The sequence below is a fragment of the Rhea pennata genome, chromosome 2 (genome assembly GCF_028389875.1).
Source record: "Rhea pennata isolate bPtePen1 chromosome 2, bPtePen1.pri, whole genome shotgun sequence".
Classification (NCBI taxonomy): domain Eukaryota; kingdom Metazoa; phylum Chordata; class Aves; order Rheiformes; family Rheidae; genus Rhea; species Rhea pennata.
In genome coordinates, this window is record NC_084664.1 from 17875177 (window position 1) to 17901292 (window position 26116).

General features: G+C 39.6%; 1 protein-coding gene across 3 annotated transcripts in view; it reads left to right on the forward strand.

The window, feature by feature from the left end:
- Positions 1-1443: 1443 nt before the first annotated feature.
- The window catches only part of MPP7 (MAGUK p55 scaffold protein 7), a 166141-nt gene continuing 141468 nt past the window's right edge, over positions 1444-26116 (forward strand). For 2 of the 3 annotated variants that reach the window (XM_062568997.1, XM_062568999.1), the window contains exons 1-2: positions 1444-1531; positions 6143-6218. The gene's annotated coding sequence lies outside the window, so the exon portion shown is untranslated. Of the gene's footprint in view, positions 1532-6142; positions 6219-23498; positions 23574-26116 lie in introns of all 3 variants that reach the window. The other variant, XM_062568998.1, reaches the window with a different exon arrangement.

Genomic DNA, 26116 nt, shown 5'->3' on the forward strand with positions numbered 1-26116 from the left:
CATAATATACTATGCAACTATATAGTTCATCTAGTGATAGAAGACTTGTGTGAGGAAATGAGAGGAAATTGTAATAAACTAATAGTCCTGAGGAGCTGTTGATATATTTCAATGGATTTTTGTCACAGTTAAGCACTTTACTCAAAACGCTACTTACAGACAATGCAGAATATCCCCAGTAAGTACTGGAGAATTAAAACTGTCCCAAACCACCTGTACTGACACATTTTGGGATTAGTCATGAACTAAATATATCCATGCAGACAGGCATAGATCAGGGTTGCAGTTCTGCAAGGTGGCTGTCCAGTGCAGCCAATGCTGGTCTTTATGGGATTAGACTCCAGTGCAGTTGCAAACACACTTGTGTATTTGTAGTATCACTGTATTCCTTGGAATACTGGTGGAAAAGACTGGAAGTATCCTTTGCACATTTTGTTATAAGAAACATTGCTCCACTAAGAACAGTCTCATCCAATGAATAATCTTTTTTGTCTTATATGCACAGGTGGAACTGTGGACTGTTTTTCTGGTGGGGCTGCCTGCTCCTGCCAGCTACAGTTTTCCCTGTCCATCTCCCAGCCCACCTCCACAATGTTACCCACTTGGCCTCACTCACCCTACTCCTTCACAGTCTCCTTCCCTGGCTCACTCTCTGGAAACTTCAAAAACTGCTCTTCTATACTGGTGACTTTGGAGTCCCCAGTGCGGTGGGCCAAGCCCCATTTGGCCCGATATTCCCCCGGGCAGAGCCTGCTGTCCCCTAGGCACTCGGGCGCAATACGCTCTCCTGAGACACGGGCAGTGCCGGGAGGACCCACAGCAGCGAGGCCCGAGGCGGGCCCAGGCCGCAGCCGAGCCACGCTGCGGGGCCAAGGCGCGGCGGCCTCCTGCACCGGGGGCCGAGCCCCTGCGGCCAGCTACCCGCCAGCCCACCAGGTTCGCCAGGTTTGACGAACTCCTCAGGAATCCCGAGCGCCTCAATTCCTGTCCCGGCAGCCCCGGACAGCGAGGCCAGACCCACGCGAGGGGCTCGGCCGCGCCGCGGGCCGCGAGCTGCCAAGCCGCCCCCGCGTGCAACGGCCGCAGCCCCTCGCGGCCCCGCCCCCGCGGCCCGCGCCAAGGGCCCGCCCACTTGGCGTCACGCGACCGCAGGTGGGCGCGACTCAGCGTCCTCTCAGGGCCAATCAGCGCTCCGCTTCGTGCTATCCTCCCTCTTCTAGCCAATAGAACGCGAGCTTTTCCTGGGCGGTGGTCTGTGTGTGGGAAGGCGACGGGGCGGGGCTGGAGTCGATCCGCGCCAGCGCGCGGCCAATCAGGGGGCGGGGCGGAGAAGCGGCCGTTGGGCCCCGCCCCCCGCGGAGCACCGCCCCGGTGGGAGGGGCGCGGCGCGGCCCGGCGCGGCCCGGCCCAGCCCAGCCCGGTGGCGGCGGCGGCGGCGCAGGCGATGCGGAGCCGGGGCGCCGCGCTCCGCTCGTAGAGGCCGGCTGGAGCCGCGGCCGCCGCCGGCGAGGCCTCGCCGCGCTGGCCGCAGGTACGGGCCGCGGCTCGGCCGCAGGCGGGCGGGTTGGCGGCGGCGCCGCCGCCTCGCGCGCGCGGGGGTCCGCGGGGGGCGGTGCGGCGCGGCGCGGCACGGTGCGGTGCGGCGCGGCGGCCCCGCGCGTGCCCCCGCCGTCGCCTCGGCGGAGCGTGGCCGAGAGGCGCGGGGGCGGCCGCGGGTGCCGCAGCGGGGTGCGGCAGGTGCCGGGGCGGGCGGCGGACGGGACGGGACGGGACGGGGGTCCCCGCTTTCCGCGGGGCTGCGGCGGGGGCGCCAAGATGGCACCTGCCCCGCGGCGCGTGCGGCGGCCGCGCGCTGCCCCGCGGGGCCGGCGGCTGCGGGCGCCCCGAGGTGGCGCCGCGGGCGCGTGGGGGCCGCTCGCGCCGCGCCGCCTTCGCCCTCCGTGCGCGCTGCCGCCTCTTGAGCGCAGCTTGACAGCGCGAAACGCGGGGCTGCGGCGAGGCGCGTTGCGACGCGGGTTTCGGGGTCCCCTGCTTCTCCCAAACCAAGGGGCTGTTGGGGATAGTGGGGCAGAGCCGATTTATAAAAAGTCGTGGATGTAACTAAACCGTTAGGTGACCTCAGACCGCGCAGCTAGACCCAAGGGACTTAGAAACTTTAATTTATAGGTCAGCAGTACCATGAGGTATTTTTATGAATTGGCTAAGAATAATTTAGTTCATGTGTGAAACCAGCTCCTTACTAATTTTTGTTAATGCCTATATTTAATCTATCTTGGGCAAGTCTTAAAAAAATTCTAAATAGCATTATTAATTTTGCAAATTGCACATAGAGAGAATAAATTACGATCACTTCATGTGGAAGCTCTGAAGAGCAGCAGAGCCGGTTGCATTCTAATCTTGAGTACTCTGCTCAGAATTCTTAGCTTCATTTTTATTTAGTCTGTATTTATAACAAAACACCTCTCTACATTTCCAGAGTTCTTTTGTTTTGATGGCTTAAACGGCTCCTCTCATCTTTGCCTCTCATTACGTCTAAATGAAATATTGCCACTGAAGTCATTCTGTAGTTTTCACTGGTTTTATTTTTTTCCTTTGAAGACTGGATAGTCTGGATGGCAATAACCAGCGTCTTTCGACCTCATGAAAATCTTTAATACTTAAATTAGGCATTTTTCTTACAATTGTTTTTTTTTTTGATGAGGTATAGAGTTTTAAATGTGCTTAGATCAAGAGTCTCATTTTAATGAGAGCAGCTCATAGGTATAGTTGCTTTTTTTTTTTTTTTTTTTTTTTGTTAAACAGGTAGGTTTTGTAGCTGTTTGTTTTAAAATGTGGTAATTAACTTCAGTGTGTGGTATTGTCTTCATCCCTCAGCTGCCTTTTAATGCAGTGATGTGATGTTTAAGTCTTGGCCGTATTTACTGAAAGTTTTTACTCGATTTTCAACTACATTGTTCACTTACAAAGTATTGACTTGTTTTGCTGACTCTGATTGATATGGATGGTCAAATCACTAATCTGTCACTTAATTGACTTTAGGATTTGGCTAAGTGTCAGTGTTAGGACTGAGTAAGTCTTTTTGCATTCAGAATGCTTGATTGTATGTAGATTGTAAAAGCTGCCTTAAAGCAAAATTTAATTTAGGGTTTGGGCTTTAAACTGTGAGATAATGCTGGAGAATGACTGAAAGGAATTAATCAATATCAACTGCACCTGTTTTTTTGTCAGAATAAAGGAGCAAAGCAGTAGCTGGAAAGGTGAAAAGTTAGTTTTGATGTGCACTTGGAATAGCTTTGAACTCTGATGTGCACATCTTTATTTACATATGTATGCTTAAAAGTCAATAGAGAAAGTCCCAGGGCTGCAGATTGCTGTCAATTGGCAGAGTATATCAAGGAAATGTATGTTTACTCTATTCTTATTCTAGGTAGGTTGCCACTAGCAGTCCCTGTTAGTAGTGGGATACTGGGTTAGATGGGTCTTGAACTTCAGCTAGTATGATGTTGTTGTGTTCATAACAAAGTGTTTTCTATATAGTATCATTTAATTTGGAATTTAATTTTTATATTAGGCAGTTGTCACAGCTGTAATTTTGTAAGACCACAGTATAAAAATCAGTACCAGGAATAGGTAAGGAAGGATGCTAAATATACTGTTAATTTTCATGCTTATTTGCATTTCTGTTAAAATATTTATAGGACTTATCAACTTCTGATAGAAAATATACTTGTGACTGTTTTCTAAGTGGCAGTTTCACTACTTTCCTGACTACCTTGTGGAAGTACTGTGCTTCTCGTGAAGACATTGTTGGAATCTGCGGGAACTCCCATCTGTTCTTATGATGTTTTAACTTTGCCTATGGCTGAAACTCAAGCCTTGGTTCTACTTTCCTGTGTTAAACCTCTCCTTTTTATGTGGCAAGCACTTAGGCAGCCTCAAGCCTCTAGTTTCTCTCTAGCATATGGAAGGGAGCAGAAGAGAACTATGAAAAGTAGTTCAGTAGCATCTTCCCTCTAAACTAGTTCCTCTGTAGCAAGGTTTCCTGTAGAAGCTGGTGTGACAATAAGTAGGAAAAACTCAATTCTTGCTGTTCACAAAATGTCTGTTAGTTGTCTTTTACAGTATCTATCTCTTTTTAAAAATTGTGTCAGTGAATTCAGCAAGTTTTACAACTAGAGCTAGCTGTGTTATGTGTAGGAGTCGTGAAAACTTCCCCCACAGTTATGCTAATGTGGCTTAATTCTAGCCTACAGTATGCATACTTCTTCTGTCTCCTGGAAAATTTTTTTCCTAGTTACTCCTTTTTCTTATGCATTAATGAAAAGACATAGTACACTAACTTGTTCCTTCCTAATTTTATTTTTATAAATATAATGATTCATTTATAGTTGTTTTGAGTGCAAGATAGGCATTTGTACCTTCAGCGATATCACACTTCATCTGAGATTTGCCTCACTCAGTATTACTGAAGTACAGGTGTAGAGAGAAGGCATTATTTAACATGTTTCAAGTGACTTTTACAATGCAGCATCCTCGACATTCTGTGGCAGATAAAACCACTAGCTCTGTCCCATGTCATGTGGGTTGCATGGCAGGTCTGAGAACAGCTCTGACTCTGTTCACTTGTGTATTTTACTGGGCCCTCTGGGCAATTAATGTGAGGCATTCAGTAAAGTTATCATTGTCCTTGGAAACCACTTGATAAGCAAAGAAATGATGGAAACATTTCTTTGACATGCTCTTTACTTCCACTAGCAGCCTTGCACATAGGGGAAAAACAGCAGGGAGCAAAAATAGCTGATGTCTAAAGATGCCCAAAATTTTACTTTGATGTTCTTGAAGTGTATATATATTGCATGTATCTACATGCTTAGCTACCAAACAATACAACTTGAGTTTTTCCTCTCTGGGAGGATAACAAATTCCATACTTTCTTGAGTGATAGCATTCAGCAAACTAGTTTTGTCCTGAAACTGGTTTAGGGCTCTTCATTATCATTCCCTTATGAATTGTCCATGGAATGGACTGCATCTCCCCATTGCAGGCTCTTGAGAAAAGATGAGTTGCTAAGGTAAAAATACTTATGCATCTTCAGTCTCAGGTGGACAGTGCCTTCCTAAAGGATATAATAGAAGAAAAAAAAATAACATTGGCAATTGTTTGCTAGTCTAAAAGAACAAAACTTCAAGCTTTAGCTTAATTTTTAACCCCATGCAGTACAGTCAAAGGTGTAATAATTCTATCCTGTAAAGAGAGTTCCTGAAATAAACTAGTTATATTTACATTTGCAGTGACATCAGTATTTAAAGGTAATCAGGAAAACAATCATTTTAACACTGGAAAAGTTGGACGCTGTCATGCGCAGAGTGCTGAACATGAGGTGAAATACGAGCACTGGAAGAATAGCCGTGACTTGACCTTTTTGACTCTGTTTTGACTGTTACATGCTAGCAGTACATGTAACAGGATTGCCTTGGTTCAGTTCCCGGAGCGCATTCTGTCCTCTGTTACTCCATCTCTGCCTCTGCCGTCTACTGCCAATGGCAGACAACAGATCTTTTAAGTTGCATAAAGAATAGGCAGTGCATAATGCCAGGTGGAAAGTTGAAAAAGGCATCTGCAGAGTGTCAGTGTGCTTGGCTAGTAGTGATTTTGAGGCTATTAGTTACTTTCTAAAGCAGAATGATTAAGTATAATGAAGCAAAGAAAGAAACATCTTTTCTACCAGGCTTTCAAGTGATGATTTGAACCAAAGTCTGCATCTTGTTCACATATAAAACATGGTTATATATATAAGAAGCTTTATGGAGTTTTATCTTTATAAAGATAAAACTGACCTATATCAAATTTAGCAGTCGTTATTTTGGTTAATTATGACCTTAACACCCATTTGTCTAAGCCAGGTGTGAAGTTGGAACAAACTTGCAAACTGAAATTTCTTCCCACTCCACACACCAATTAAGTCTCTTTTTCTGATTTTTCTTATTTTTGCAGGAATTCAAAGAAGAAAGACTGCTACTGTTAACTGCATTAAATTTATACTCTTAATATTTAGTATAAAAATATTAAAAATACTTAGTATTTTGAACTCTGAACAGAGCAGATGTCATAATACTACTAATCTTTCCTCTGTTTCCTTTAGGTTTGATAGCTTCTCAGCTGCACAGTCTGGAAGATGCATATCTTAAGTCCCTGTTGAAGTAAAGAGAGTCATTCAGGTAGGATTACTTTATGATTACTTTCTTGCCCACACTTTTCTGATACTGGACTAGTGTGTCATCTGTTTTTCTGAAGTCGTGAACAGCATCTGGATTTGTATGAGAACCCAAGAATAATTGTTATATTTATTTATATTTCTTTAATAAAGCTGTGAAACATTGGTATACCAATGTGTGGTTTAAGTATTTTTCTTAATTTTGTACTCTTGTGTTGTCTGATAAAGACAAGTCCCTGTCCAGAAAAATTACATTTTCTCATGTTACTTCAATATATGTGATGGTGTAAATTTGAGGAAAATGAGAAAACATATTGCTAATACAGCTGACTGTATTAATGACTGACTACAAAATAAATTGTACTATAAATTACTTATATAATAAGTCTAAGAATAGAGTACAACTGCTTCAGAGCTACTAATTATGTCTCAGACTATGAAAATGTCTACATCCATTTATGGAGGGAGCAGAGAAAAATCTTTATTGCATTTGTAATTTATTGTTTGGTGAACTGAGCTTGGCTTTAGTAAATGAAGCTGTTCCAGAAGGAACAATGTAGTTGCATGTATGAAATGCAGAACTGCTGTTTCATAGACAATATGTCATGAACACTAAAGAAATGGGCTTAACACTGTTAGTAATAAACAAAGGAGAGCAGAATATAAATATTTCACAATTACATGTGACTAAGTCAGAAGCAGCAATTGGCAGATGGAAAGTGTTTTTTTTTTTTTTTTTTTTTTTTTTTTTTTTTTTTTTTTTTTTTTTTTTTTTTTTTTTTTTAAGCAGCTGAGCTTGCAGGTTCAGCTGATAGAAAACCTTTTTTACTTTATTTTTTTTGTCATCATCCAGAGTTGCAAGAGAATTGATCTAACAAAGCAATCTTAAATTACTTCAGAGATTTAATAGACATAGTAATAAAGGTTTTCAATGATTTAACAAATACACTGATAGAGGCTTTCAGTGAATAGCTGTTCTTGAGCAGTTAATCATGTCATTGTAGTCTGGGTCATTTGGAGAGCTGTGAGCACAGTTAAAGTCTGTCTTATGGTTGCATTGTAAGTGAAATGCGTGTATGAAAGGGGGAAGCTGAAGCTGATCTTCTTGAGACTAGCAGTGCTGGAGAAGTGACTGAGACAAGCTGCTGAGTGAGCAGTTTACTTTCTTTTAAAAAGTACCTAAGGTGAATGGAGGTTGAAGTTTACCACGTATATGAAATTTCTACTCTTGTAAGTCATATCTAAAATGCTTGCTCCTCCCTTACGCTCTCCCTCCCTGCTCACCCTCCAGCCAGCCCAAGGCGCAGTTACTGCTGTTCTCACTATGGCAAACAGCAGCTCTTTGTTAGTGGCATTATCTGCAGCACGTCCTGGCTTCATCACTACTCTCTCTTGCCATCTGTAGTTCCTAGGAACCCTGAAAGGAGCCTTTTGCTTAATCTGTGAAGTTTTCTGATTCAGTAACCCGCTGGTTATCTCCAGTACATGTATAGGAAACCTGTCATTTCTGTCAAGTTAACCTCAGTTCTAGGGCTTACTGCCATATGGGGGAAAAGGAACATCCCATCTGTAACACAGAGCTGAAGTAGGTTCCTTATTCAAGGTTGGTTAATTTTCCAAAGGTTTCCTCTAACATATCTAATTTTGATGCTGTTATGAGATATTTGTTCTTGTGTTGACAAGTAAGAAACTGAGTTTTGACTGGCTGTGAGTGAAAATGACTGGCAAAATGCCCTGCAAGCTGTATAGCCCAGCAAATCTGGAACTGCTCTGCTACAGCTGCAATATGGGGCTCCCTGCTTTGAAAGCTTGTTTCGTGTTTGAAATACAATACAGATGGTGATCTGGACCACTTTCCAGCAGCCATGAGCAGTTTGAGCAAGGGCATAAAAATGGCAAACGAACTTCAGGGGATAAAACTTTGAATGTCAGTGCTTTGAAGTAAATGCTGAATGGTGTGTTTGGTCCATCATCTGACTTCTGAGAGTCATGCGGCACAGCTGTGAGATCAGAACAGGTCAAGCAAGACAAGCCTGTTGGCTACTTAGGAAAGGCTATTCAGCTTCAAGAAATCTTGATGTTTAAAAAGAAGAGGAAAATGTGCTGTAGCTAAGTAGTGAGGCTAAGATAAAAGTCAGTTATCAGGCAAACAAATTTTTTAGAAGGAGTTTAGGGAGGATGCATATTATCCTTGGCTAGTTGTAGCCATGGCTCTAGACAAATGTGGAAAGTGAAAATTATTGTTATTTCCCTCTTCATTTTTGCTGAAAGGTGAATGCTTTTAGTGTATGGTGTGCATGCTAGCAACAAGCAGACTAGGAGAAATTGTGGCTGAAAATGGCAAATTTCAGTGCTGCGAAAACTGAGGAAGATGTCTTACTGGGCAATTAGCTATGGAAATTTCTGCTATGCATGCCAGGAAGAAAAGGATTGGCAAGACAGTAACTGGAGGGAACAGGAGTCAAAGTAGTAGTTTGACAATGAGAGAAGAGTTGAGAATTCTACTGTACCAACTGCGAGCAGCTTTTCTTTCCTAGAAGCTATTAAAACTTTCTAGTGCTATGTACTGTATTCAGTATGATCTTTTTTAAATATTGATTTAATGAAAAATTGCATTTATTTCTTAATAAAGACTACTTATATTTATTCTCACTGGGGCTTTTTACTGAACTTGTACATAAAGATAAATAAAGATTGTTAAGTATCTTTTCAACAGGAAAAAAGTTATTGGAGGTGGATGGGAACAGAAGGGTGTTAGAAACCAACATGGAAAGCTTACCATAGGTAAGCTAATAAGGCAGAGCTCAGAGGGTTGTCACCAGTGGCATGGAGTCCAGTTGGAGGCCTGTAGCTAGTGGTGTTCCCCAAGGGTCATTGCTGGGGCCAGTTGTGTTCAACTTATTAAATCGAAGACCTAGATGTAGGGACAGAGTGCCTCCTCAACAAATTTGCTGATGATATTAAATTGGGAGGAGTGGCTGATTCATCAGAGGGCTGTTCTGCCATTCAGAGAGATCTGGGCAGACTGGAAATTTGGATGGAGAGGAACCTCATGAGGTTCAGCAAGGGCAAGTGCAGGGTCTTGCACCTACGGAGGAATAACCCCATGCCTCAGTACAGGCTGGGGGCTGACCTGGTGGAAAGAAACTCTGCAGAGAAGAACCTGGGAGTTTTGGTGGACAACAAGCTGACCATGAGCCAGCAATGTGCCCTTGTGCCCAAGAAGGGCAATGGTGCATTGGGGTGAGTTAGGAGGAGTGACATCAGCAGGCTGAAGGAGGCCCTCTACTCAGCCCTGCGGAGGCCTTGTCTGGAGTACTGTGTCCAGTTCTGGGCTCCCCAGTACAAGAGAGACATGGAGCTACTGGAGAGAGTCCAGCACAGGGCTACGAAAATGATCAGAGGGCTGGAGCATCTGCCCTATGAGGAAAGACTGCGAGAGCTGGGCCTCTTCAGCCTGGGGAAGAGAAGACTGAGGGGGGATCTTATCAATGTGTACAAGTACCTGAAGAGAGGGTGTCAAGGAGATGGGGCCGGACTCTTTTCAGTGGTGCCAAGTGACAAGAGGCAATGGGCACAAACTGAACCACAGGAAGTTCTGCCTGAACGTGAGGGGGAATTTCTTCACTGTGACGGAGCACTGGGACAGGTTGCCCAGAGAGGTTGTGGAGTCTCCTTCTCTGGAGACAATCAAAATCCGCCTGATTACGATCCTGTCTAACATGCCCTAGGTGACTCTGCTTGAACAGGGGGGTTGGACTACATGATCTCTAGAGGTCGCTTCCAACTTCAACCATTGTGCAATTCTGTGATTCTATGAAATTTGAGTACAAGGAGGAATCTGTAACTGGTATGGTTAAGGAGAAAGAGTTCAAATATTTAGGTGCAGAAGGATATTGTAACAGAGTTGTTAGACCTTTCTTTTTTTCTAGATACCTAAATAAAAAGTAAGGGACAGAGGTAACTAATAAATATTTATATTTTGGAGAGAAACAGACCACCACATTCCATACAGCTCAGGAGACCTAAGTGATGCCTGTTAGGAAAGTTTTGCAGACTCTGTAACCTTTCCTCCGGTGATCTAATCATATACCTTAAACCTTAGAATGCTGAGGAAACTTCAGAAACCTTGCAAAATGCCTGTTTTCTTTTCCTATTTAGAAAAGCGTTAGTGAGGATGAGGCAGATCATTACTGGTGGGTTAGTATCACCTCAACTAACTCTAGAAATCAGAGAAATGTAATGATCAGTATCTGTAATTTGAAGACAGGTAGTCTCAAACTTAAACCCAGTAGCTCTTTACCAATAGTTAGCTTTTGATTCGGCAAACCAAAGGCAGTAATAATATTTTTTGTTTTGTTTTGTTTTCCTCTTGCACAATATGATAAAAGGGAGGCAACATCTGTAACACATCAAGCATTTATTTCTATAAATCTGCTATGTAGGTGGACAAGCATAATCAATGAAGACAGTTGAGCAAATGCCATGTTGTGAATAGTGAATTTGCATTTTACTCCTCAGACTTTCAGTTTTATCAAACTTTTTAAATGAGTCCCATCCAGTGGTTTGGACTTCCCATGGATGATGGCAATTAAATTTGAAAGGAAGCAGAAAGTATTCTGGTTGCTTTATTCAAGTAGTGAACTTACTACTTTGCATGCTATTAGCTGTCTTCAGGGCATTAAGTGTCCCAGCTTAATAAGCCCCTTATTCTGTCTTCTTTAACGCTTTCATCTAGTTTGGATGTAGCACTAATATTTAAAATACATGTATCTGTTAGTTCAATAGACACATCCGTTACTTACTGAAGCACTGCAGTTTATTTTAATAAACCTGCTGTTATCACAGGTAAAAGACTCCAGAATAACATACAGTGCCAGCAGGTGCTTTGTATATTTTCATAAGTTGGTCAATTGGAAAGTTAGTATTTCTTTAGAAACAAAAAAAATCACTGTTTTATGAACAGAGTATCTCCTGATAAGCATACCATGCACATTAATATTATCTAATGCTAGTCTTAAAGACTAACAAACTTAACTAAGGGTAAACTACAGGAATAGGAAAGTATACATTTAAATAATTGGACCGTCTATTGCTGTTCAGTATGTTTCATATGAAAAGTTCCCAGACTGGCAGAGCAGTTACATGTGCTAATTGAGTTTTCTTATATTTGCCTACATTGTAAAGATCTAAATAGTAAATGAAGTTACCCCCAAACAGTTGCTCCAAAAGCACATCTTGTGCTATTATTGTATTGTATTTTATTTTATCTAGTATTGTATTTTGTACTTGAAGCTGAATATTTGTTGGGCCCGTTTGGTAGCTGTTACAGTTCCTCATCCTTGGGGTGTGCAAATGAGTGTACTTCTTCTAGTACCTGCACCGGATGTATTCAGAGCTTGTGGCGTCTGTCCGCAAGATTCCAGCATGCTTCTGCTGCTACTGGATCCCAGTCTACAAAGAAAATGCCTTCTCTGAGGAGACTGGATGTACTTGTCTCTTTTCTTGCAGACAAGACCTCTTAATTTGCTGGCTGGTCAAAGAAAAATGCTGATTTTCCTTTTCTTAGGTATGGAAATGAGAGGGCAATAAGGAAAGAGCTAAACTTTCCTTTTGTGCTTGCCAGTTAGTTCAGGCCACGTCATGTATACACTACTCCATCATATATGAATTTAAAGTATTCCATTACCTTCTGCCTCCTTCAAAGAGGGTTTGTTCTTGATTGTGACCTACTGGATATCGATGCCTCACTGTTGTTGCTGCCTTTGTCTTCTGAGTCATGGAAATTGTATGTTCTTCCTCTACATCTCTTTTGCTGGCTTCAAAAAAAGAAATAGGTCTCTGACAAGTTCTCTGGACACTTTTTAGAGACTTTGTATGTAATGTGATGCTGTTTGAATTAGCAGGCAATGACATGATGTTTTATTCTCCAAAACTGTTTCTTGAGTACTTTGGTATCCTCCCACTTGAATGAAGAGATGAGTGTCGATACAGGCATTCATGACAGGCACACTTGATAGTCTTGGTTCCCCAGCGGAGAGGTGAGAAAATGCCACTGCCAGAGTGAAAGCCTAGTGTGTGGTTACCCTTTGCCATATGTTGTGCTGCTGTTTCAGTGGTGTGCTTTCTTTGTTGGATATAGGCTGTAACGGAAAAGGTAATCCAAAACCTAGTGTTTGCATTGTTGCAAAGCCACATACAAAGTTAGAAACTAAAAGTTACAAATTCATGGGAAGCTAAAAATTTCCTCTTATTTGTAATGAGATTTTCTTTCTGAGGGATTGTATTTTGTTTATAAGCTGGCTCTCTTATGGGCATATTTAATTATTATACATAGAATTATTTCACAGTGTATCTATTCATGCATAGGACAGCCCTCATTGTAAGGAGACTAGATTTGTGTGATGTGTGCATGTGTGTGCAACTGTTTCTAAGAGGGGGAAAAAAATGACCTTGAATATTAGATAGTCTCTGCAACAACTCTCCCTTACTAATGTTTCTTCTCTCCCTCTGACAGTGAAACCTTTCTTAGGCCGGTGGGGTGCGGGGAAAGGTGAAGCGAGGAACATGTCAGTTGCTTGCTTTTCTTTTAATAGAATCAGCATGTTTCAGGAAAAATTCTTCCTGAACTGCTGGAAGGGGATAGCTAGTGATGCTGTACTCTTTGGAAAAGTAGTACAGCTCATCTAATCTACGGGATTGTACAGGAATCTTGCAGCTAGAAGAGATACAGTAAAAAAGTTAAATGAATACCTTTTTCTCTGAAGAGTCAAGGGCATAGATATTCTGGTCTCCAAGTAAGAAACTGGATGCAGTCTAGCATTTGAATTCTAGTTATGAATTAATGTCACAGTGTCACTGTCTGGTTCAGTGATCTCCAGTTGGGTGCGTTGTCTTGGGCATAGTGCTCTGCTTTTGCTTTTCTTTGTCAGACAGTACTGAAGAGAGACTAGAATGGCCAGGCTGGCTTGGACTTCACCTTACAGTAGTTTCTGGCTTGATGCTGAGGTCTTGTTCCTGTCCAACTCAACCAAGCTGTATTCTGACAGTCAAAATCAGGCAGATTTTTTTCTCTATTGCTAATGTCTCATTGGAGTGTTACTAATTTGACATTTTCTCGTGGGAGTCTTCAGCTTATGACTGGGCATGTGATTGTACCAGCTGCCAGAATGACCTGTATAGGTCTGTGAACTTAGAATTAAATATAAATGAAGAAGGGAAAAATAAAATTGTTAATAAAAACTGTAAGTTTTTGTGACTAACTTTATCAGCCTGAGACTTGGGATAAACAACTACACATGAAATCCATCATTTGTTTACATGAATCACCTCAGGCATGTTTCAGAGATAATATTTCAAAAAGGGACAATAATATACTAAAAAAAAAAAACCTTTTCCAATTTAGACACATAATTTCATTGCTGTAGTTGAACTGGCATAGAGAAATCATTCAGGCTGTCTGGAAATTGGCCAGGAGTAAGCATGGGATAGGAATGAGAATGTCTGTTCCTTGTCTGTGGGGGCAACTTTGAAGAAGCAGAAGAGAGAAAGTGAGGCTTTTGAGATAGTACTCTTACTGTCTCGATGTTTTCAGAGTGATACAAATTTGTTTTGTATAGACAGCTTTTCCTATTGTGTGCTTTGCAGAGCTTACATGTTTTTGAAGAATTTAATTTGCCTGCTTTTTTAATGTTTATCTTAAGGTAAAGACTTTTGTGGTATAAAATATTCTTTCTCATTTTATTCCAGTTTAATGTAAGTTTTTGCAGTAAGCGATTTGTCCTTCAATAAGTCTGTGCACTTGCAGTTTTCTTATATTTAGAGGAATCTAAACTCCTGGCTCAAGTAGATTTCACCTTGCATTTTAGCTATTATTGGATCAGACTGCTGAATGTTAAAATTTAAATGTCAGAATGCATACATGTTCTGTTGTTGTAGTTTTGTCACTTGTTATGTAATCCTATAGCTAAATAGTCAAAACAGTCTATGAACTATGCAGCTCTGAACTTTATCTTACTGGTGTCTGATATATCCCTTTTCTTTATGTGATAGAAATGTGATAAAAATACAGCTAAAGTTGGGAGCAGTAATCCTACTTCCTGGTACTAGAGAGATCAGCTCATGGATTAAGAGGAGACACCTGGGCCAAGGAGCATAAATCCATTTGTCACTTTCAGAAGAAAAATGATCAGAGGCTGGAGGTGAAGCTGCAGGGAAGGATTTGAAAGTAGTCATTTGAGCTTTTCATCTGTTGCTAAGGTCCAACTTGCTGAGATTAGTAGGGTAGCTCAAGTAAAATATGCCCTCTTATGTTTAGTAGACCTAGTGAGGAGTCGTCAGTTAGTATCTTCTTTCAGAATACTTTTTTTAAACTTGTCTGAATTATACAGTCATATGTCAGGAATAAACTTTAAATCAGATCTCTAGGCTCTTACAGTGAATAAAAATGTATGCTATTTTGATGACAAGTTTAAAAAAGCAGTGGTATTCTAATATAAGCACACGTACTAAAATGGTATGAGAATGCTGTGCTGTGATATAAACTAACTCAGAATAGATTGTAATGCTCTCTTGCAGCTACCACGTTGTGTGCTCCACTAAGACAATAAGCCTAAGAAAATACAGTCTGAGATTTTATGTTAACTTACCGCTCATGTACAAATTTTATTATTGTTCTGCAAAACTTTTCTGCGTATCTAGACACAATGATTTAGCAAGGGATAGAAAGAGGGGGAATCAATTGTGAAAAGGTTTTTCCATTTGAATTTTAAAATTCAAGTGAAATTGTGTGGTAATTAAGAAAAAATTCTGTACTATGGTTGTCCTGCTGAGAATGTAAAAGTTGTCATACTCTCTTCAGAACTGACTAGTAGAGGATACTTAGGAAAAGAGAATAAGAAATTGCTGAAAACCAGGTTTTGTCCTGATATAGCAGTTTGGCTGTTAATAAAGACTGATGTAAAAACTTTGTGTCAAAAAGGTATATCTGGGCATCCTGTGCAGTAGCCACCAAAGAATCTGTTCCTCAAATGTGCCTTAAGTACTTCTTTGAACTGTGTGGTTTTGGCTTTTGCAACTTCACCAGGTATTGTATAGAGAAATATTTCCTATAGTTTGCTCTTGTATCTGCTACCAGCTAATTTCACTGAGTGTCCCTAGCTTGTGTTTTATGAGAAATAGCAAAGCGTTGTGTTTGGTTTGCCTTCTGTGTCTGATTCCTGATGGCATAAATCTCTCTCATACTCTTCCCTCTTCTACTATTCACTTAATCATTGCTTTACAATAGGTAGCATTTAAAAGGAGAACAGTAGGAGAAATGATGTGATGAACGACTTTGTGGGTAAGCAGATGGAGTTTATCAGCCAAAAATATTTTGCAATTTGTCATCAATCTTGAATAAATAGTAGTAATAAAGCAAAGTTATGAAGACCCCCATGGCAAGGCCTTTCCAAGCCTGAAAGACTTGCAGATGGAGGCAGTGTTTTTTATTAGAACAGCTAGTATACTACATTGTGTACATATGTAGATCTGAAAGACTGCTCCTTCAGCTCTACTGCTTGGTGTAATAGAATATAGTATGTCTATGGACTTACCTCATCTTACCAGTTGTCTTAGACCATCAAGAATGTAGCAATTTTCTTAGTTAATCTTCGCTTTTTCTTGATTAATTTGCCTACTTGCTTAAGTGGGAAAAGTTGCTATTTGAAGCTTTCAGTAGCAAAGCAGTTGACAGCTACTTTTTAATCATTGTGCTTGAGCTGAACATGGTTATGACTGTAGAGAATAAAGGCACTGTTGAATGTGTTGGATGTAGTACCATTTCAGGTAAGATGATCCGCTGCATGCACACAGTTTGCTTGGGTAGTCCTGCTTAGTTGCATGGAGACTGAGCTGAGCTCTTTCAGATTCGGGAGTGGATGTTGAATGAGAGGTGTGCTTAGTGCATCTGTTCTTTGCAGAGGGAGCAAATTTCTACTATGAAATTATGAAAAATGAGATGGTAAGTCAGAATTTTTGAAAAGATAGTCTGTAAGTTTTTTCATGGCAAAGTGTGTTCTACTGTGATGTTAATATCCATTTCTACTTTCTCTAGTATAATGATTTTTGTGATATTGTCTCACAAATGGTTATATCTTAGAGTTGTATCAGAATGATGTTATTTGTTTGAATGCAGAACAGGAAAGGACCACTGTATTCATGAAGTTTATTTTCATGCACTTGCAGGCTTTATGTAATGCAGTCATAGACGAGATGAAGTTCTGTTTTAAAAGCAGTTTAGACTTTTCCTCCCACTACTTTAATTAGAAGCCTGTTGCAAAACTAAGTTGTCCTAAACATAGAGACGTTTTTGTAATATTTAGCCTAAATTTGTTCATCATCATCTGGTAATAACCAGTTTCTTGCACTAAGATTATCCTTTCAAGTACCTTTAAGTCTTTGATAATTATCTCTATGTGTTTATATACAGCCCTTGCTTTTCTTTATTCAACTTTACTTTCGCAAAATTCTTGTGGTCTCCCTTCAGTTCTGTTGTTGAAACGTGGAGTAAAATGAAGGTATAGGTACTCTCTGGCTTTTGGGCTTTCATATAGCAGGTTTTTCCAGTTCCTTGGAAAGGGTGTGTCTTATTCTTTGTACTATTGCTGATAAAAGAAGGGAATAGCAGCTTCCTTGTTATTGCAGTGTACTAATAGACACATGAAAATTTTGTATTTTAAAATTTATTCTCTGAACATTGCCTTAGATTGCGAAAGAGAAGTTCAAACAGTAGGGAATCAGTGTATATACTCTAATTTAGGAATGTGGACAATCCTGTGAGACTGTTTAATGCAGGCAGATGTTTGATTGCCTCAAGAGCATGAGTTTCACTTGGGATTTTTTTTTGTTTGTTCTTCAGACTGTGTTCAGATCAGTATTCAGTGGCTGATCTGTGCCCAGATTCTTTGTGCATTTTAAATGAGTTACTGCAAAAATCTGTGATCAAAGATAAGTCAGACCAATTACATAAGAACTGAAAACTGGAATTATGTTTAAATATTTTTCTGACTAATATTTATTAGACACTTGTCACTTTTAAGGCTTTTGATAAATCTACACATAGCACTTCAATTTATGTTCTTAAGATGTTAATGAAAGATGTAAAATGAGGATACATTTTGCAGGATTTAACTGCGTAAAAAATTGAAAAAGTTTCAGTAGGAAAACCTGATCTGCTGTCTTCCCATTTATAATCTTAAACTCTGATATGATGGAAAACATAAAACAAGCAATTAACACTGTTTAAAATGCTACGGAATGGTTTATGTCCCAGGTTTAACAAAGAACTTAAGGCTTATAATGTTCAACACTGCAGCTCATAAAGATTAGGCTCCTGGCTAAGAAAGTATGGAGTAAGGCACCTAAGGGCCATATGCTGGTGAGATACAGATTTCTCGGTTGGGATTTGAAACCATTAAAGTGGAGTGCTGGTTCAATGAAGCTGGTCAGAAAGAAACAAGGGTATACTTTAAACATTTATGTAACCCTTATATTAATTAGGAATTAAATTCTGAACTACTTTCTGCAGTTTTCTTTCAAAAAGATGTCTGTGATACCGACATTTATATACTAGATTAGCAATTAATTAGCTTATTTGTCCAAGAAGTGAGTGGCCTTGGTTCTATGTCCCCCTCAACCTGAGGGAGCTCAAACCTTCATTTTCCTGTCCTTGCAAGAGTACTGTCATCCAGTCTTTCATGCTTAGATAAGTGACCTAACCACTAGTCTGCTGATTCAGACCTTTTGCTGCCTTGGATCCATGAACACGCATTGCAGACTGCACTGTGGTCAACTTCAACAGGAGGGATGGAGCAGTCCTGTGCAAAGTACTCCACTGCCTGGCAATTTTGGTGTTCCCTGGGAATGTTATAGTCATTCCTTCTCTTTCTATTTCATTGCACTTGAAGGTTGAGTAGACCTGAACAACACCTGAGGATTTTAAATGTTACTTGATATAGAAAAACAAAAAGGAATTCATCAGCTATTATTATTAAAAAAAAAAAAAAAAAAAAAGTTTTCTTTATGGCAGGCTGTAATGGGAGACCCAACTATGAAGCTACTTTCAAAGTTAAAGGAATGTGTTTCTTTTCTGTTCCTAAGTGGCGACATATACTTTTGTGAAAAATTCCTTCTCTCTGCAAATAAAGAAAGCAAGATTACAGAAGAGGAGAGACCTTAGAATAGGCTGACCTTGCTGGGATACTTACTGGTTGTTGAACTTCCAAACTTCCAAAGCACTGACTTCCAAAGATGAGTTTATTAGGCGTGTTTTCACATATACATATTTCTATGTCACTGTCTGTGTGATAACCTTCAACAGTTGTGGTGCCATTTGGGAAGTTGTAAAAGAATGAAATTTAGTCAACTTTGGTTCTTAATGTCTTAAATCTTAACTTATCTTGAAAATGATAAAAATTGTGAACAATTTTATTCAGTAAAATCATGCAAATAATGTTGTTAACTATTGTTAACTGTGATCTGCTAAATCTTACGGACTTCTCAGTGTGAAACGTTCTTTTTTTTTGTAACATATAAATGACTTCTTTAGATATACTATTTCTGCATGCTGTGAAAGAAGTACTGTGATGTGGGCAAAGTATACACTGGCTTTCTGTTACATGAAGTGTACACATAAAGGTGATTGAATCATCCTTTCTTATTGGAAAAGATGGTGAGTCATGTCTTAACTGGTTCGTATGGTTCAGGTGATAACAGAAGGATATACATTGAAAGAGGCAGAATACATGGGTTTGATATGTGCCAAAGTTATTAAAAATTTTGAAGCTCTGGGAGAGAGTGGCATCTGTTCAGTTAACCTGATTCTTAGAATCTGTGTATTTAGTATGCTACAACAGGATGTATTCATTTCTCCTGTTGATGGCAGTATACAAAGGAAATACAGCATGATGACGAAGAATATTTTGAGCACTAGTATGATTCTGCCCTTGTGAGGTTGGCTCTGAAGTTGAAGAAAAAGGTTGTGTGGAGGGCCATTGTGTGATTGGTTTTTGTACCATATATTGTCTGGAGTGTGAAGTAAGTGCACTCTATACATCTGATCTGCAAGACTTCTTACCTTAAAATGGTTTAGTTTTCATAGTTGGCACAGTTCACTACAAGGAGCACATGTTCAGTATCTTAGATACCTCAACACATAAGCTTCTGCCAATTTTCACTCATGTTTCCAAATGTAATAGTATGCTTATGTCCTTTCCTTTCCCTGGCACTGAACTCTAACAGCACCTGTTAATGTTAAGGGTGAGTGAAGTTACTGTAACGTTGAGGATAAAGAGGTTTTGGTGAAAGAAAATTGGATTTGAGGTTTAGTTTCCTGCCTATTCAAATATTTCGAGTGGAGGTGTTCTACTTAAGTTTTATTTAGAAATCAAAAAGCATTATTAAAATGTTAACTCTTGTCATTTTACTAAAATCTTCTTCCATGAGCTAATGTTTAATGATATTCAGTTCAAGCCCTCGTAAGCAATAACCTGAAACAAACTGGGATGTCACCGTTTCACTAGGAGATGAGTGCTTTTTCTGGAAACTTGTAATTCCTCTGTATGCTGGCTGATTCTCCTTTGCATTTAGTTCAGCATTTACAGTTTTGTGGCTTATTGATATTCTTCTTCAGTTTGACAGCTGAAGGAGAGCAGCCGTAAGTATGAATATTAGGTTAAGGCTTACATTGCTTGGTCAATGATCAGTTGTTCCATTACTGTACAGAAAAAAAGTAAAGCAAAAACTTCTTGCTGCTTCAACTAGTGAACAATACTGCTTTTGGGCAGTATTGAAATAACTAAAAGTAGTGAACATCTCCATTCTGTAAATGTTATTGCTATGAGTAATGTAAGGTAGTTTGATATGTATGCATAATTGTTTTTCTGTCCAACATCCTAGCTGTCTTTTCAGAATACAGTTTCAAAGTGTTTTCTTTGAGATCTAAGAAAATGTGGAAGAAACTTCTGTCTTTGACAGCACAAGTACCCAGCTTGTCTCCATAGAAAAGTAGACTTACTTCAGTTTACGAATTACTTGTGACTGGTATGCTGTTCAAACGTCAGTCCTAATTTATAAGCTACAGAGGTATCTTTCCCAGTAAATCATTAACTGAAAGTAACACAGCACTAGAATTTTTTTGGAAAATTGAAACGAGTCACTATAAACTACTATTCTAAGGCTGTTTTAGAGGGAAGGCTTCCTCTTTCTATTTTTTCAGTTATTCAGTCACTAGAGACATAGAAAATGACTATATTAGATTAGTCGATCTGTTGGGGTACCGAAGGGAGTAAGAAGGTAATGCATTCTAATCTAATCTAATCTGAGGGAAGGAAGTAGAAAGTCTTGCTTTCTATTAGCCTTTCCATTGAGTTAGCAAAAAATCAAAAATGAATATGAATAATCTTCTTTTATTAAATCTTGTGCATAAATATGAATTTGTTTTAGAAAATCTGGATGATTTATGCCCTATTTTCCTTTTTTACCACTAAAAAAGGACCTTTTTCCATAGATTTTGAATGCAGATTGTGAAATAGATTTGCTCAAGACCACTTTTGCTGCATTTCCATCCTGCTTAAAATAAATTTTTTTTTAGGTATAGTCACCAATTAAAACTGTGGTTATGTCAATTACAAAAACATACAAGTAAATTTTCATTGCCTGCAATGTGTGAACATGAGTTGCAAAGTTTTAAAAGAATAGTATTATTGGTCAAATTTCAATGGAAAGTGCATTTTAAGAATATCTTCTGCTTAATCCTTTTAATCTCTTTTATGTAAGATATATTCTTATCTGTGTAGGAAATAATGAACTAGAAATGTCATCTGGGTTCTGAGGAGGCCCACTGAGTGTGGGAAAAAGATGTACATTGTTTTCTATCATTTGTATAGACTAAGTGATTTATTAGTTTTCAAATAAATTATTGGAAACTATTAATTTATAGTTGTTAAAAAGATGTTACTTGTCTTTTGAATAACATAACTCATGCTGTAATTTTGCCACTGCTTCTGAAATTCCTCCTATATCCTTTCTTGATTGCTGTGAATGATGCTATTATTCCGTCTCTGACTTGAGCTGTAAACAGGAAGATATTTTTCAAATTCAGCATCATGTCAAGGCTATATTTAAGTCTTAGTCATTTCAAATCCCTTAATAGCTATAAGATATACTTCTTACACATCTGAATACTGAAAATATTTTGGATCCCGTAATCTCATTTGTCCATTGTAGGTAGCATTCATCTTTCTTCTTGTCATACATGGCACCTAGTCTTGTTTATTTCTGCAATATAATTCTACTGCAAAGATTTTCCTAGGCTGTTGCTTTGACCATGCCATTCTTCTCTCTTCTGCAGGATTCCTCTCTTCTCTTGAAATATAAACAGATACCTGACCTCCCTATGAAGTCCTTTCATTCTCTGCTCCTGTTCTACCTGTCATTAACTCACTATTGATGTGTTGTGGACCAGCTCCAATCAGTCCTTAATGCCTGCCTTTAAATCTTCACTTGAATATTTTCAAGCTTTCTCTCATGCTGCCCTGAGGCCAATGCTCCTGAAAAATAAGTAAAATGAGATAGTCCTTAAAACTTTTTTCGCTTTTTACATGTAAAAAACCTGATGAAAGCAAAGCAGCTGGTGTTTGGAGACCAGAAGGCAGGTGTGATCCTGATTAACAACAGCGTGCACAAATTGCATAGTGGAGTATTGAGAGATGATCTCTGCATCTTTACACTGCATTTGTTTTGTATGGCAAACACAAATGCATCTTGCATAGATAGATGGTTTTTCTATAAGCATATGAAGAACCTGTGGGTATTTTGAATTGCAAGTAATGATGCACAGTAATTTTTAGGGTAGGTAGCTTAATTTGGCAGTTCCGGTTAAAACTGTCTTTCAAAGGTGGGCAGAACATCATTTGTTCTGGAGTGCCTGTTTGTTCTGTGCCTGAAATTTGATCTTTATCACAAGTAAAACCCTGAAGGAGTGATGTTAAAACTGCTGACCAAATGCACAGGTTTTTTTTACAGTATGTCCATTAAGTATTCTATCCAAAGCATGCCCAGTCCAAATCTTTGATAATCTTTCACAGCCTGTACTGCTATAGTTACAGGTGCTAAGTGATTAAGAATCTGAAAGTTTTCTTAGGCAGAAAATAATTAGCTGAGCAATACAAGTCCCAAATCTAAATTAAACTGCTGTTTTCAAATAGTCTAATTGGTCAAGTATGGAGAAAATAAGTGAAGATACCATCTTACTAGAAGGAAAGGTTATATAAGGTCCAAGAAACGTAACATGAACCTAAATAAGGAATTTTCCAATCTATTTTCTGTTATGTAAGTAAATGGCTGACTCTTAATTCTTTTTCATGTGCGTAAACTTACATCAAAGTACAGAGGAATTGGTCACAAAATTAACATAGGTGAAAGTGTAGGATAGATGCAAGAAGTTGTATCTAGAGAAAGGTGAAAAGTTGCATTTCTGTGCCTCTATAAATATACTTGCAATGATGAGACATTCCAGTTTAACACAAAATATAAGTTCATATAAGTGGAAATAAGTGCATATGTAGATTCTTTTTGGCATCATGATGTCAGTGTGTTAATAGAATTCAAAGCAAACAAGGCAAACTTAATTTGCTAAGTTCAGTGAATAGTTGTATTCAGTTTCCTATTAAGTAATTGCATATGGCATTCTTCACTTTAATGAGCACTCTTCAGAGTAATCCTCTGTCTTGTTTTTCTCTTTCCATGTGTTTCTTAGTACCTTCATCAATATTGTATTTATTTCTAGATCAATTAAGATATGTCTGTGACTTTTTGTAATGACTGTCTTAAGGTGGTGTTGAATTTAGAGGACTTTATTATGTGATGGAGAGCTATGTTTTTGTGTATGTGCTTTTTAACATGCTTTTTGCTTAAAGGGAAAAGTTCTCTGGCAGAAACATCTTACAGAATGTATCAAATGGTAACTGTACTGCTTCAGGTTACTTAGAAAGATATTAGGTTGGTGAAAACTTCGTTTCCAAATAACAGTTTACATGATATGAAATGAATAAAAAGTACTCTAGAAAGATGGCTTGTCATAATAAATGATCTTGGATGTTGCAATCTAGAGCGTTCACAAGCTGTAGGTGAAGCTTTAACATTGTTTGCTGTATTAGACAGGAGATGTGCCAGGGAAAACACAACTTCTATGCCTGTGTTTAAACATTATATCAAAATATTATTTTATTATATGTTTATTTCACAGCTGATGACTGATTGTGACAACTTGAATGTTATTATTCACATGACGGAGCTGTGCTTATAATGATTACTTTCATATGTAAGTTGGAGTTATTGCTTTTGGCATCATTATATCATTTCTCATCTTGCTGAAAATGGTTTTGTTTCAGTTTTGTCTGGGATAAGCATAGGAGAATTTTGTGTATATGCATGTGTGTTTAGCTTTCCAAACACTGATTTCATTTAACTTATGTTAACATCAAAGCATGTTTTTGAATTGCACTATGAATAAAAGGGTGGAGAAGGTAAACCTGACCTCCTTTTGCTGTTTCTGTGACAAGAAATAGCTTTGTTCTAAAAACTAATGAAGAATTAGGGACCAGGAGGAGTAACTGCAGTAGGGTGATAAGGTTATGGATTCTTTTCTTTTCCCAATCAAGAATGACAAATGAGATGCAGCATCTTGTAATCAAAACTGGAGCATGTGTCCCTGTTCTCCCACCCAGTGCAAGTAACATGATGTGATGTGTGTTGAATTTTGCGACCCAGTTTTTTGTAGGGGCAGAGTCGGGCCCTGACTCCTACTTACTTGCTAGAATGTTGGGAAATTCTCAGGCTTCTATATAGAGAGAAAGGCACAGGGAAAAATCCACAAGCAGTTTCTAATATCTGGCGCAAAATAGTATTCTCCACTCCGTTTTTGTGAATGCTGGAACATTACTTCTTTTCTGAGACTGACTGAACTCTCCTGGAGTATTTAGCCACTGTAAATGAAATGGGAGTTCCTCTACTTCCTTTTTTCCTTCATCCATCCATCTCTCAAATAGGATGCAGTAGGTTTAGAAGAGAAATATAATACGGAACATTAGAGAGATGGAATGACTTCCTTGCTTTTTTTTTTTTTTTTTTTTTTAAAAAAAAATAAATAAATAAACTGATTCTTGCTTGGAAAAGAGGTCTTTGTCTCAAAGGGGTCCAGCACCTAGGAAAGAATAACTCCATGCACCAGTACAAGCTGGGGGCTGACCTTCTGGAAAGCAGCTCTGCAGAGAAGGAGCTGGGAGTGCTGGTGGACAACAAGCTGACCATGAACCAGCAATGTGCCCTTGTGGCCAAGAAGGCCAATGGTCTCCTGGGGTGCCTTAGGAAGAGTGTTGCCAGCAGGTCGAGGGAGGTGATCCTGCCCCTCTACTCAGCCCTGCTGAGGCTTCATCTTGAGTACTGTGTCCAGTTCTGGGCTCCCCAGGACAAGAGAGACATGGAGCTACTGGAGAGAGTCCAGCGTAGGGCTACAAAAATGATCAGAGGGCTGGAGCATCTGCCCTATGAGGAACGGCTGCGAGAGCTGGGCCTCTTCAGCCTGGAGAAGAGAAGACGGAGGGGGGATCTTAGCAATGGCTATAAATACTTCAAGGCAGTGTCTCAAGAGGATGGGGCTGAACTCTTTTCAGTTGTCGCATGTGACAGGACAAGAGGCAATGGGCAGAAACTGAAGCACAGGAAGTTCCGCCTGACCATGAGGGGAGATTTCTTCCCTGTGAGAGTGACGGAGCACTGGGACAGGTTGCCCAGAGAGGTTGTGGAGTCTCCTTCTCTGGAGATCTTCAAGGCCCGCCTGGATGCCACCCTGTCTAACATGCTCTAGGTGACCCTGCTTGAGCAGGGGGGCTGGACTAGATGATCTCCAGAGGTCCCTTCCAACCTTACCAATTCTGTGATTCTGTGCTGCAGTGGTTGTTGCTGGAAGTTATGGCATAATGGAGAGCAAATAGATTTTCCTTGCTTTATTGTTAGTGAGTCTTAAGCATTTTATACCTTCATTAGGCATCCTACTTCTGAAGACAGGATTCTAGAATAGCTGGACCTTTAGTCTGACTAAGTATTAAAGGTCTATAGGTTTTTTTAATTATTATTTTTATGCATCTGTGTGAAGTAGGCTGGAGAGCAGGGAAATAGTGTGAGGCCTTTACTAGCAATAGAAGAACGTGGGTTAGTGGTCTGGGTCACCAAACAGTTTTTAGAGTGCCAATATCTTTATTTTATGCTGAGGACACAAAGCTAGCTTTCAGGTTGTGAGCATGTGATTCACTGGCAGATCAGAAAACAGGAAAAAACAGAAACAGAATAGTGATAGCATTAAAAGTACATTCTGGGTTGATAGAAACAGGTGGCCTAAAATAAGTTCTAAATGTCTTGAAATTTGCATTAAATTAGAAGTCAAATACCTTCCCAGGTATTCTTTTCCATAAAGAAGAAAACTTTTCTTCTGCTATTCTATAAAGTTATCACAAGGAAGTCTTGTAAGAGCAGCTGAGATTGGGAATATATTTGCAGCTGAGTATAGTTTAACATGAAACAGTCTTAACTCTGGGTGCTAATTTTTCCTAATGAAACCTAGGAGGTGGCACTATAAATGCAAGGTAGTTAAGAGGTTTTGGTTCACCTTCCTCTTTTACACATCCTGGGTCGTGGATTTGAACTGGTAAGTTCTGAGGAAACCTGTTGTTGACTAGTCATGTTTCAGATGTGGTGGTGGCTAATGAGCACTGCCTAACGGACAGCGTGGGCACTTAACATTCAATACAATAGTATGTAGAATATTTCTTGTTATAAGTAGATCTCATTTCTTCAGGACAATTATAC